We start from the raw sequence: 12,070 nt of genomic DNA on the forward strand, positions 1-12,070 counted from the left end.
AAAAATTCAAGCTAATGAACTTTGGGAAGCCTGCAAATGGAGAGTGTATGACATATTTCTAGTAGCTGCATGGCGCAAAAAAGTTATATTCGTCCTTCGGTCACAAGCTTCAACCAATATGAGTTCAGTACATTGCTGAATTCTGGTATCAACATTGCTTTATCTTTGACACTGAGCAATTTACCAGCAAGTGCTTCAGTTTTAAACTGCTATTCATTTTCACTGTGGCATCTAGTTAGCAAATGACCTAACACTGGCTTCTAATCTTGTACATTAAACTGTGATTTCCTCGTGTTGAATGCTGATAAAAGAAAATCAGAGCTGGAAATCTGGAAAAAATACAATGGAAACAGCAAGTCAGGCAGCATCTGAAAAGAAAGACTTTAATGTTTCAGGTTAAAGAAACTTCATCTGAACACGGAGGGAAAGCTCTAAGATGCTGCAAAGGTGGGGGAGGGATGGATAATACATAGAATATCTGGTAGGTTGTGCCAGGATTGCTGTGGGGGTATGTTGTTAATGGGCCAGTTAGAGTTTGATAGGTTTTCCCTCCCAATACAGCAGGTCCAGTTGTGCTGGAGGGGAACAAATGGTGAACATCACAATCGGGTAAGTTGCAGTTATAAATTGCCAGCTCTGATGCAGAGAAAGGAAGGAAACGAGAATTTGATTACGAGTCCTGCAAGCTGCAAAAAGCCCAAATGAAGAGCAGGTGTCTTGAGTTTGCTTTGGACTTTGTGCTGGGGTTGGAAACCACAGGTCAGAGAGAAATGGAAAGGGTGAAAATTTGAAATGGCAGGCAACAGGAAACTTAGTCACCCTGCAAAATGGAGCACAGAGCTTCACAAAGTGGTCACCTTTGTGCTTTCTTCAGAAGACAAACCACTGAAAATTTGAATGCAGCACTCTAGCTTGGGAGAAGTGCAAGTAAATCACTGCTTTGGGAAGACGAGCCTGGTAGAAACCTCCCTCTGACCAAAATGGTCAAACTTTGAATATTGCACCAACAATTGATGGTTTACCAGGTCTGACTCACTACTGGCACTACATCGCAGATGCTTGTGCCCAAATGTAATGGTGTGGAATTCCAGCAACTCTGCCCTGCTGTTGGGGTCCATGTAGAGTTCAGCTATTTACTTGTGTCCTTGAAGATTTATCGGCCAGAGCACTGATTTGGTCTTATTTACTTTCTTTGCCTCTCCCTCCATAAAAAAATATTTGGCCAACTTACAGTAGCCAATTCATCAGAAACAATGTGCATGTGCTGTAGACTAACTGCATACATGTAATACTTGCAATAGAACCTTTGTTCAACTTGTAGGCTACTCTGTTGTGAGACTAGATTTAAGATGGGTTTTCCAAGTTTGTGGTTTTGTTGGGTATTGTGTTCTCATTGATGAGTAGGATGTTGCATTATGCCAAGAGTTGTCCAGTGCATAAGCAGTCCACTGTCCCTTGAGTAAAACACTTTTTTAATACAAGCATGCTAGGTTGAAGATTATTACGACCTTGGTAAAGAGTTGGCAATTAATTTATTTTGGGAGATTTGGAGGTTGCTGGTAGTGCTAGCATTTATTGCCCATCCCTATTTGTTTTTGATTGTGGTGGAGTGCTGACGTGAACCATTGCAGTACAGGATTTCAACTTGGAAATGCATTGTTGGCTCTGCAAGTTGGAAAGCTGTGTGATTTATGGGAGCACCACCTGCAAGTACCTCTAAGCCTTTGCTTTTGTTCTTGGCAGAGACGGCAAGTTAGATGTTAAGAGCTATCTAGGTGAGTAACTGCACTACATCTTTTTAGACAGTACATTACGGATGAGATACTGTTTTGTACAGGCAGATTTTGCTTTTGAGTAGTCTCAAACTAGTATTGTTGGAGCTATCTTTGTCTAGCAAATGGAGAACATTCCATGTACCTGACTCACACCTGGTAGGTAGTGAAAAGGCTTTGATATACTAGGAGTTGTATCACTTCAGGATAGTTGGCGTTTGATACTGTCATGTATCCAGAGTACTTATGGCTGGTCCAACTGAGTTTCTGTTCGAAGGTGACTTTGATGTTGAGGGCCTCATTGTTTAAATGCCATTGGTTGTTAAAGGCAGATGATAGTCTTGTTGCAGATTCATTGTCTGGGACTTGGTAGCATGCGTGTTATTTGCCAATTGTTAGTCTGTCTGAATGTTGTCTCGGTCTTGTGAAGCATCTCATACCAGTTTGTTTTTTGAGCTGTTCATTAACATCTTCATAGTCTGGTTCATTGACTAAACTGTGATTCTGTAAGTATAACTATGTAAGGCTGTAAGTTAACTCCTCTCCCATTTTGGATACTACCTCAGAAATAACTGAGGTGAAGGAGAAACCCAAGGACTCTACAGATAAATTATGAGCAAAAGGATATTGGTCGTCTTGAAGTTCTGAGTTGTCATCTATGAATGGAGTCAAAAGAGATGGGGGAGATCTTAAATGGATTTTTTTTTTTGCCTCTATTTTCTCCGGTGAAGACACAGTCCACGGAAGTGAAGCAAAGCAGCAGTAAGGTCTTGGACCATATTCAGATCAGAGGTGTTTGCTTTCTTAAGGCACATTAGGGTGGATAAATTCCCAGGGCCTGTTGCGGTGTTCCCTCAGACATCAGTAGTGGGTAAGTTATTGGAAGATTCAAGATTGTTTAATGTCATTTCCAATACACAAGTGTAAAGGAGAACAAAACGGTTGTTACTCTAGATCTGACGCTGCACAACAAAGACACAAGATAAATAACACAATAATAAAAAAGCGCAATAGATGTAAATAAATAAGATGGCTTGTATAAATTGCATGTCCATAAAGTAGTGCTAGGTACAGGAGTGTCTACATAAAATAAAGTGACTTGACAGGAAATGATAAAGTGGTGGGTGGGTTTTGTGGGTGGAGGCTTGCTCCTTGGGGAAAGTGAGTTAGGTGGTTCAGGTGTAAATGCTACATAGTTTCCTCTCTGATTGGAGCAAGGTAGATGGGATCCTTCATGATATTGATGGCCTTTTTCCTGTGCTTTTGTGCGTGTATATCTATGTTGGTGTACACGCTATGGTGCCCAAGATTTTTGCACAGTACAGTATTTGTCAGTGTGGAGCAGAGAGAGAGAGTCTATAAATATGGCGGGAGCAAAGGATGTTGGGAATGGTGAGGGTGGAACAGACGGCAGAGGAGAAGTGCCAGGGATGGGGCTCAGTTTCCACTGATGAATGACCAGTATAAAGAGGTGTGTGGACAGTGCAAGTTCTGAAGTCAACCATTTCCTTTGTCTTGTTGACCTTGAGGAAGAGATTATTTACTCGAGCCCTTCCACCTCTCCATTGGCAGTCTCATTTTGGTGATGAGCCCCACCACTTGTCATGTCATTGGTGAACTTGACAATGTGATTATTCGGGTGTTTGGCCATGCAAGCAGAGTGTACAGCAATGGGCTCAACACACATTATTGGGGGGAGCACACATGTTCAGGATGGTGGGGAGGGAGGAGTGGTTGTGCATCCTGACCATCTGAGGTCTGTTTGGAAGTCCAACGCCCAGTTGTATTGTGGAGTATTTAGAATGAAGATGTAGGAGTTTGTTCACCAAGGTCTGTGGGACGGTAGTAGTGAATGCAGAAGTGAAATCCAGGAACAGCATTCTGACACAAGCGACCTTGTTTTCTAGGTGTGTCAGGGCCAGGTGAATGATAGACGCTATGGCATCTGAAATAGAGCAGTTCTGTTAGCAAGCATATTAGTGAGTGTCCAGTGTGGGAGGAATGGAGTTTTTTTTAATGTTAGTGAACGCCAGCTGATCAAAGCACTTTATGATTAGCGTTACTGCCATTGGGTGGTAGTTTAGTTCTGAATGTGTAGTGTTCTTTGGTACAGGGCAGTGGCTGATTTGAAGCATATGAAACCAGGAGACAGCATGAGTGAAGTGAAATGAGCTGGTGTGCATACTCAAAGTACTCTGCCTGGGTTGTTTGCATCAGCAACCTTATGGAGTTGCCTCTCTGCAGAGTGCTTCCCACGTCTGATGCTGTTACAAACAGTGGCACCTCACCCGGAAAGGGGTTAGTTTTTGTGACTGGCATTATGCTGCATGCATAAACGTTGTTTAGAGTGTTGAGGTGGGAGGTGTCACCAGTACAGCCAATGCTGTTTTTTTTCTGCATAGTTCGTATGTCTTGATTCATTCTAAGGAACTGGATAGATAGAGATAGATAGAGTAGATAGAGATAGATAGATATATCTATCTCTATCTCTATATCTCTCTCTCTCTCTCTCTCTCTCTCTCTCTCTCTCTCTCTCTCTCTATCTATATATATATATATATATATATATATATAGACATAGATAGAGATATATATATACACACACATACATATAAATATAAAAGTATTTGGATAGACAGGGACTGATCAGGGATAGTAAACATGCTTTTTGTGTTGGTTGTCTAACCAGTCTTTTAAGAGTTTTTTGAGGAAATTACTAGGAAAGTTGATGAAGGCAAGGCAGAATGGGAATATATATATTAAAAATGTGTGTGTATAGTAGTGCAAAAATAGAAATAGTGAGGTAGAAATTTTCCAGTGTTTGAAGCGACAAACCAAATCTCCTCAAGCTGCTAATGAAACATAGATGCTGTCTTGCCTTCTTTATAGTTGCATTGATATGTTGGGACCAGATTAGATCCTTGGAGATACTGACACTCAGGAACTTGAAATTGCTCACTCTCTCCACTTCTGATCCCTCTGAGGATTGGTTCCTGTTCCCTCATCTTGCCCTTTCTGAAGTCTACAATCATCTCTTTGGTCTTACGGACGTTGAGTGCAAGGTTGATGTTGCCGTGACACCACTCAACTAATTGGTATATCTCGCTCCTATATGCCCTGATTGTGTCTACTGTAGACCTATTATGGCGAAAGACAAATTCCTGTGGGTCCAGGTCCTTGCTGAGGCAGGTTCTAGCCAACCTCTCAAACCATTTAATCACTGTAGATGTGAGAGCTACTGAACAATAGTCGTTAAGGCAGCTCACACTGCTCTTGCATGTTTTCTACATGGACTTTAGCAAGGCCTCTGACAAGGTCCCACATGAGAGTTTGGTTAAAGTTCAGTTGCTTGGCATTCAAGATGAGGCAGTAAAGTGGATTAGACATGGGCTTTGCAGGAGAAGCCAGGGAGTAGTAGTAGCCAGAGGTTGTCCCTGGAGACCTGTGACTAGTGGTGTGCTGCAGGGATCGTGCTAAGTCCATTGTTTGTCATCCATATCAATGATCTGGATGATGTGGTAAACTGAATCAGCATGTTTGCAGATGCCACTAAGAATGGGTTGGAGTGTACAGCGAAGAAGCCTATCAAAGCTTGCAGCAGTATCTGGACCGGAAAAGGGCTGAAAAATGGCAGGTGGAATTTAATGTAGACAAGTGTTAGGTATTGCACTTTTGAAGGACAAACAAGGGTAGGACTAGCACAGTGAACGGTAGGGCACTAAGGAGTGTGGTAGAACAGAGGGATCTGGGAATACAGATCCATAATTCATTGAAAGTTGCTTCACATGCAGATGGAGTTGTAAGGAAAGCTTTTGGCACATTGGCCTTCATATATCAGTGTACTGAGTACAGGAGATGGGATGTTATGTTGAAGTTGTCCAAGACATTGGTGAGACCAAATTTGGAATATTGTGTCCTGTTCTAATCACCTACCTACTCTTTCTACCAATAAGATTGAAAGAGTGCAGAGAAACTTTACCAGGATGTTGCTAGGACCTGAGGACCCGTGTTATATGGAAAAGTTGAATAGGTTAGGACGTTATTCCATAGAGTGTAGGAGAATGAGAGGCGACTTGAGAGCAGGCTTTTTTCTCTGGTCTTGGGTGAGACTAGAGATCATGGGTCCTCTGAAAGGTGAAAAATTCAAGGGGAACATGAAAGGGAACTTCACACAGGAGGTGGATGTAGGTTTCCATTTCAATATTCAAGAGAATTTTGTAGGTACGCGGATGGGAGGGGTATGGAGGGCGACTGTCTGGTTGGAGGTCGATGGGACTAGGCAGAGTAATAGTTTGGCATAGACTAAATGGGCAAAGGTCCTGTTTCTGTGCTCTAGTATTCTGATTCTTAACTGGGGATAACTACAGAATCACTTTCAGATTGACTTTGTATCTGAATGAAGTGCCAAGGTCATTACCAGGTGGTTAGTCAAGTTTAAAAAAAAATCAATGTAATAGTTGTGGGTACCTCTGCCTTACTCAGTCACTATATTAAATGCATGATTAGCATGCTTCATCACTGATCTTTGCCAGTTTAATAAGACCACAAGAATGAGGAGCAGAATTAGGCCATTCAACCCATTGAGTCTGCTCCACCATTCAATCATGACTGATTTATTTACACTCTCCACCCCCATTCTTCTGCCTTCCATATTATTTGATATCAATGTTAGAGTGAGTTTTTGGGTAGATGATTCATTTACACTTAAATGACTCTGGCCACCAGTCTTCTGTTTGACAAAGTACTGTGGATTGAGTTCATAACAATGCATTTCCTAAAAGCTGTGAATACCAGATGCTGCTGATGCCGTAGTTTGACCGGATGCTGTAGTTTTGAAGACAGTTTTATCTATAATTTATTAATATGAATTGTCCTCTATGTTAGCACGTAAAGTACCAAATAAATGTATTGTGGATTTAACTTGCATTCCTAAAGGCTGTGAGTACCAGCCCAGGACATGTTGGCGTCGGAAGGAAAGGATGAAGTCAGAAGATGTGATGTTTGTACGTAGCTTCAAAAGGAAGCATTGTCTATGCATTGTTTATAGCTTATAACTTTGTAAGTAGCAAGTGCCTTTTGTGTTTAGCATATAAATATTGAGCCCACATTGGGCTAGCAGACCTTTACAGAAAGCGTCTCCGTCCGTATGATGTCTGCTGTACCTTGTTGTGTCGGATACAGAAGCTGCTTTGTATTTACCAGTAACTCTGTCTCTCCGGTAATTTCATCCACACTACAACACCAAGAGCCTATCATTTTTGTTTTTAAAAACTGCCTGAATGCTGCTGGTGTCTAGGGCAGCAATGATAGGATGAGGGATAGGGAGGGAGGGGATTAGGATGAGGGATAGGGAGGGAGGGAGGGGATTAGGATGAGGGATAGGGAGGGAGGGGTTAGGATGAGGGATAGGGAGGGAGGGAGGGGTTACCTATTAACCTCCACTTTAAATATGCCCAATGACTTGGCCTCCATAGCCTTCTGTGGCAATGAATCCACATATTCACTTCCCTCTGACTAAAGAACATAGAATAGCACAGCACAGTACAGGCCCTTCAGCCTACAGTGTTGTGCCGACCCTCAAACACTGCCTCCCATATAACCCCCCACCTTAAATTCTTCCATATACCTGCCTAGTAGCGTCTTAAATTTCACTAGTGCATCTGCCTCCACTACTGACTCAGGCAGTGCATTCCACACACCAACCACTCTCTGAGTAAAAAACCTTCCTCTAATATCCCCCTTGAACTTCCCACCCCTTACCTTAAAGCCATGTCCTCTTGTATTGAGCAGTGGTGCCCTGGGGAAGAAGTGCTGTCTATCCACTCTATCTATTCCACTTATTATCTTGTACACCTCTATCATGTCTCCTCTCATCCTCCTCCTCTCCAAAGGGAGAAGCCCTAGTTCCCTTAATCTCTGATCATAATGCATACTCTCTAAACCAGGCAGCATCCTGGTAAATCTCCTCTGTACCCTTTCCAATGCTTCCACATCCTTCCTATAGTGAGGCGACCAGAACTGGACACAGTACTCCAAGTGTGGCCTAACCAGAGTTTTATAGAGCTGCATCATTACATCGCAACTCTTAAACTATCCCTCAATTTATGAAGGCTAACACCGCATAAGCTTTCTTAACTACCCTATCCACCTGTGAGGCAACTTTCGGGGATCTGTGGACATGTATCCCCAGCTCCCAATGCTCCTCCACACTACCAAGTAACCTGCCAATTACACATTCCTCCTCCTCATTTCTGAAGGGTCACCCTTGCATTCTGAGGCTGTGCCCTCTTTTTCAAGGCTCTCTTCCCCCCCCCCCACTGTTGGAAACAAACATTATCTAAGCCTTTCAATGTCTGATAGATTTAAATTAGATTCTTTTCATTCTTCTAAACTCCATTAGAGTACAGACCCAGGGCCATCAAACAAATGTGTTCCTCATATGTAAACACTTCCATTCCTGAGATCATTCTTGTGAACCTCCTCTGGACCCTATCCAATGCCAGAACACCCTTTCTTACACCAGGGGCCCAAACTACTCACCACATTCCAAGTGTGGTCTGATCAATGCCTTATAAAGTCTCCACATTACAACCTTGTTTGTATATTCAACCACTTAAATGAATGCTAATGAGTGGCTATTGTAAAATATTGTTTGAATTTTGAATAGTTGACATCCAATGATCCTGACCAGAAAAGACTCATTTGCCATGGGCAGTGTTGAGGCATAGTCAATACAGTTCGTTTGTTATGTGCTGTGAACAGTGTCTTTACAAAATGGGTGACCCCAGCCATTATTAATACTCTTCAGAGATTGTTTACCTGCCATCAACCCCGATCTGGGGTCATACAGTACAAAACAGAAATGAACTCTTTGGCCTTTTGTGTCCACGGCGAAATTTTGCTTAGCTGTGGAGCTGAGCTGTAATACTGTGGATTTGCTATTTAAGCATGTGCATAAGAATTGTACATATGGTTGGGGTCATGGGTTCTAGGTGAGGGAGGAAGGGAGATGGCTTTTATTTCTGTGAAATGAATTATTGAAATGAAGATGATTTTTGCATTGGGATAAAATTAGAATACAGCCGTATTGTTTTCTGTTATATTCTGCCAATTCCTTTTGCAATTGATAGAACTGTTCAGAATTTTTGAACCCTCCACGTAACTTGTCCTTATTTAATTTTTTTTTCTCAAATTCATTTCAAAGTTCAAAGTACATTTATTATTAAAGTATGTATACAACCTTGAGATTCTCCTTGCAGGCAGCCACAAAACAAAATAACATAATAGAACCTGTTTTTTAAAAAAAACCATACAGCAAAGACTATCAAACACTGAATATGCGGGGCAGGGGAGAACAAATCATGCAAACAATAAAAAAAAACGCAGATAAATAACAAAGAACATTAACTGCAGAGTCCCTGAAAGTCCACAGCCACAGACCCAGTCGGTGCTGATTTTCTGGTGTAAACTACTTTTTTCCTTGGTATCCTCTTCAATTTAATTTTTCCTTTTTGTTAATGTTGCAGAATTTTAATGTGGGTGGCTTGTGTTTTCTAAATTATTTGATTTACTTTTGATACAAATATTAAAAACTTGATGTTCTTTCCTCCTCACCAAGAGTTTTGCCTAATATGGATGGTAATGAGTTATTTCTATAGGGCTGTTCCAATCAAGTCCGTATATATGACCAACTTTAATGAAATTTGGACCAACAATGGAATGTTGCTTAAAATCAGAATAATTAACTAGAGTATCTACAAACCAGAACCAAAAAACTGCAACTGAAACTTGCATGATAGTTGTGTTTTGGGGCTTGGAGATTTGACTTTTTTAATATTATTAAAATTGGGGAAAAGATGAATTAAACATTCTAGGTGCATACTTGCATCTTGTTTGCCTACCTGCCGATGCTGTGTATTGCTGCCATACGTTTGGGAAACGGTTCATTTTGACTCCTAGCCCAACTTGGCTTCAGTTATTAATGGAATGTGTGAGTATCATAACACATAACTGAAGGCTTAAAGTGCAGAGTCACGGCAGACAGCCTCTTCTGCAGTATGTAAATAGATTTTGCAGAACTAACCTGTGTTTCATTGTATATAGGTGGAAGGCTAGCCTTGACACAAACTATGAAGTAGCTCGGATGCAAATCTCTAGACCTTTATTTAAAAACCTGCATGAATCTTCATGATATTATATGTTGGTGAATGTGTAAATTGGGTTGCAGTGCCACCTTTAAAATCTTTCTAACCTATAGTAAATAGAGAATGTGTGGCACACCATCCCGTGAAAGCTATTGATTTTTTTTGCACTTGCTGTAACTTTTTGTCAAAATGGTACACAGTGGCAATAGAATGCCCAGCAGGTATGGAAAATTCCAGTTGCTCTGAGAAAGATTGACCAAGTATGTCACATTTTGGAGTTTAAATTGAGTTGTTAATCTGTAAATGTCTTGTAGATTCATGTCAGAAAAAGGTAGTGTCAGCCAGCCCTTCTAACTTCTGTGTCTGGTGTGTTCATTTGAAATTGGAATGCCCATATTGCATCTTCTCTTTAGCCATTTTTATAAAGTGTCAATAAGTTGAAAGAGCAAATTAAAATAATTTAAAAAACCTGCAGATGCTGCAAATCTAAAATAATAAAATAGAAAATACCAGAAGTGTTCAGTAGGTCAGGCATCTAATCTGATGTTAATTCTGTTCTTTTTCCACAGAAGCAGCCTTATCTGAATTGCCAGTACCTTATATTTTTGTTCAAGAGCAACATAATTGCTGTACTACATGGCAGTTGATATTATGTATTTCCAGAGAAGCTGATAATTTCTATTGAAATCCCTGAGGCTGCACTTCATGTATGTGGGGGTTGAGGAAACAAGTACAATGGAAACATTACAATGTAACAGTGTCATGAAGGCACTTTAAGGAGCACATGAAGACAATGGATTCTATATGCCTTTTTTTTATTTTAAAAAAAGCTTTTGACATCCTGCTTCCTGAAGAATCTTGCTCACGCTGAGATCTCACATCCCCCAACTCAACATAATTCTGGCAGGAGTGTGAATTTTTTTTTAAACATGAAGATAACTAGAAATCTGAAATAAAGATAAAATACTAGAAAAACTCAGCATGTCGAGCAACACCCGTGGAAAGAGAAACAGTCAATGGAATGGAGAGAAAACAAGTTGGCCTAGCAGAGAAGGTGGAGAAAAGTAATGGCACCCCACCTCCATACATTGCTTCCCCCCTCCCCTCCGCCCTCCGCCCCCCCCCCCCCGCCGCCAGCTACCATGGCTATATTGTTTCTTTAAAAACGCAAACATGAGGAATTCTGCAGATGCTGGAAATTCAAGCTATGCACATCAAAGTTGCTGGTGAACGCAGCAGGCCAGGCAGCATCTCTAAGAAGAGGTACAGTCGACGTTTCAGGCCGAGACCCTTCGTCAGGACTAACTGAAGGAAGAGCTAGTAAGAGATTTGAAAGTGGGAGGGGGAGGGGGAGATCCAAAATGATAGGAGAAGACCAATTTGGTAGCCTTCATTATTTAATGAACAGGCTGAAATTGGTGTCAGGCATTCTAATAGAATTGAAGCTGGGAGGGTGAATATCATTCATAGCTCCTTATTGTTGCTGAAATGGAGCTCCCTTTTTCCCCAAGTCTGAGGGCATATCTAAAGTGGAAGTTGATAGATTCCTGATTGGTTGGGGCATCATTCCCATTCGGATATGTCTATCCAAGGCCTCCTCTACTGTAAAGATAAAGCCACACTCAAGTTGGAGGAACAACACCTTATATTCCGTCTGGGTAGCCTCCAACCTGATGGCATGAACATTGACTTCTCAAACTTCCGCTAATGCTCCACCTCCCCCTCGTACCCCATCTGTTATTTATTTTTATACACACATTCTTTCTCTCTCCTTTTTCTCCCTCTGACTATACCCCTTGCCCATCCTCTGGGTTCCCCTCCCCCCCTTTCCCTTTTCTCCCTAGGCCTCCTGTCCCATGATCCTCTCGTATCCCCTTTTGCCTATCACCTGTCCAGCTCTCGGCTCTCTCCCTCCCCCTCCTGTCTTCTCCTATCATTTTGGATCCCCCTCTCACTTTCAAATCTCTTACTAACTCTTCCTTCAGTTAGTCCTGACGAAGGGTCTCGGCCTGAAACGTCGACTGCACCTCTTCCTAGAGATGCTGCATTCACCAGCAACTTTGATGTGTGTATATTGTTTCTTCTCCTGATTGTTTTTGAATGGCAGTATATCTGAAATGTTGATGCCGCCTTTTTCAACAGATGCTCCCTGAT

Source organism: Mobula hypostoma, chromosome X1 (genome assembly GCF_963921235.1).
Source record: "Mobula hypostoma chromosome X1, sMobHyp1.1, whole genome shotgun sequence".
Taxonomy (NCBI): Eukaryota; Metazoa; Chordata; class Chondrichthyes; order Myliobatiformes; family Myliobatidae; genus Mobula; species Mobula hypostoma.